At 53.3% G+C, this 2500-nt stretch overlaps 1 non-coding gene across 1 annotated transcript; it reads left to right on the top strand.

Annotated features, from left to right (window-relative positions):
- Nucleotides 1-623: 623 nt before the first annotated feature.
- LOC144421137 (small subunit ribosomal RNA) lies at nt 624-2433 on the top strand. Its single transcript, XR_013474989.1, has one exon. It is a non-coding gene; the product is annotated as a small subunit ribosomal RNA (ribosomal RNA).
- Nucleotides 2434-2500: the final 67 nt, after the last annotated feature.

The raw sequence follows: 2500 nt of genomic DNA, 5'->3' as shown, positions 1-2500 counted from the left end.
GGCGAGAGAGTGCTGCGTCGCCGGCATCGGCGTCGAAAGAAGCCGAGCCGAAAAAAGTTAAAGTACAAACGTGCAAGCATACTAACCTAACCCTAGGTAAGGCATGTTAGAGCGAAAGACAGTAAACTCGAATGAGCCAAGAAAGAGCGGCGTGCGGGGCCGGTCGGAGCGCACACATCTCTCGGTGGCTGGCGGGCGAGAGAGTGCTGCGTCGCCGGCATCGGCGTCGAAAGAAGCCGAGCCGAAAAAAGTTAAAGTACAAACGCGATGCTAATGAGCGAGCCGTTGTCTCGACTAATATGTAGGGGGCGTTCGATCGAGCGTCTGGCTTGAGCGCTTGTCGGCCTAGCAGAACGGTCGCATTGTTATGCCCGAGTTTTAGGCACCGCTGCAGGCGGCCGGCAGAGCTCTTGTTTGTGCGAAACTGAATGGATCGAGCCCGAGAGAGGGCGAGCAAAGAAAAAACGCAAATCGCTCCGCCTGGCACTGCCGGCGAGAGCGTGGACGTCGCGGCCAGCGACTGTCGAAGCTGAGTACGGCCGCAGGCGATCGCCTCGGTCTTAAACGAATGCGACGAGCACGCGCCGGGCGGCCCAGCAAGGGCCGAGCGCAGCTGTCGCAGCTATCTGGTTGATCCTGCCAGTAGTGATATGCTTGTCTCAAAGATTAAGCCATGCAGGTGCAAGTACGAGTTCTCGTAAAGCGAAACTGCGAATGGCTCATTAAATCAGTCTTGGTTTATTTGGTCTCGTAAGCGAAGTGGATAACTGTGGTAATTCTAGAGCTAATACATGCATTAAGCGCCGACTTCGGGAGGCGCGCTTTTATCAGATCAAAACCGACCGGGTTCGTCCTGTGACGTTTGATGACTCTGGATAACCACGCGGATCGTACGGTCTCTGCACCGACGACGTATCATTCAAGTGTCTGCCCTATCAACTGTCGAAGGTACGCTAAGTGCCTACCTTTGTGATAACGGGTAACGGGGAATCAGGGTTCGATTCCGGAGAGGGAGCCTGAGAAACGGCTACCACATCCAAGGAAGGCAGCAGGCGCGCAAATTACCCATTCCCGACACGGGGAGGTAGTGACGAAAAATAACAATACAGGACTCTAACGAGGCCCTGTAATTGGAATGAGTACATCCTAAAACTCTTAACGAGTATCCATTGGAGGGCAAGTCTGGTGCCAGCAGCCGCGGTAATTCCAGCTCCAACAGTGTATGCTAAAGTTGTTGCGGTTGAAAAGCTCGTAGTTGGATTTTGGGCGAGCGCCGCCGGTCCGTCGCAAGGCGTGTCACTGGTTGCGTTCGCCTCACCTTCGGTTCTCCGTCGGTGCTCTTGACTGAGTGTCGGCGGTGGCCGATAAGTTTACTTTGAAAAAATTAGAGTGTTCAAAGCAGGCTGTTCGCCTGCATAGTGTTGCATGGAATAATGGAATAGGACCTCGGTTCTATTTTGTTGGTTTTCGGAGCACGAGGTAATGATTAAGAGGGACAGACGGGGGCGTCCGTACTCTGCCGTTAGAGGTGAAATTCTTGGATCGGCGGAAGACGAACTACTGCGAAAGCATTCGCCAAGAATGTTTTCTTTAATCAAGAGCGAAAGTCAGAGGTTCGAAGACGATCAGATACCGTCCTAGTTCTGACTATAAACGATGCCAACTAGCGATCGGGAGGCGTTACCATGACGACCTTTCCGGCAGCTTCCGGGAAACCAAAGTCTTTGGGTTCCGGGGCAAGTATGGTTGCAAAGCTGAAACTTAAAGGAATTGACGGAAGGGCACCACCAGGAGTGGAGCCTGCGGCTTAATTTGACTCAACACGGGGAAACTCACCCGGCCCGGACACAGGTAGGATTGACAGATTGAGAGCTCTTTCTTGATTCTGTGGGTGGTGGTGCATGGCCGTTCTTAGTTGGTGGAGCGATTTGTCTGGTTAATTCCGATAACGAACGAGACTCTGGCATGCTAAATAGTTACGCGACCTTCTCGGTCGGCGTCTAACTTCTTAGAGGGACTAGTGGCGTTTAGCCACACGAGATTGAGCAATAACAGGTCTGTGATGCCCTTAGATGTCCGGGGCCGCACGCGCGCTACACTGAGTGAAGCAGCGAGTGTCTAACCTAGGCCGAAAGGTCCGGGTAACCCGTTGAACCTCATTCGTGATTGGGATAGGGACTTGCAATTGTTTCCCTTGAACGAGGAATTCCCAGTAAGCGCAAGTCATCAACTTGCGTTGATTACGTCCCTGCCCTTTGTACACACCGCCCGTCGCTACTACCGATTGAATGGTTTAGTGAGATCCTTGGATCGGCCCCGTCGCGGCTGGCAACGGCCGCGTCGGCGTGTCGAGAAGACGATCAAACTTGATCATTAAGAGGAAGTAAAAGTCGTAACAAGGTTTCCGTAGGTGAACCTGCGGAAGGATCATTACCGAAAGTGGTGGTAGGCCCCGGCCGACCGCGCACTTAATTGTCTTTGGGTGCCGCCGAGAGGGCGG

This window comes from Styela clava, chromosome 3 (genome assembly GCF_964204865.1).
Source record: "Styela clava chromosome 3, kaStyClav1.hap1.2, whole genome shotgun sequence".
Lineage (NCBI taxonomy): Eukaryota > Metazoa > Chordata > Ascidiacea > Stolidobranchia > Styelidae > Styela > Styela clava.
This window is presented reverse-complemented; position numbering and strand designations above follow the sequence as displayed.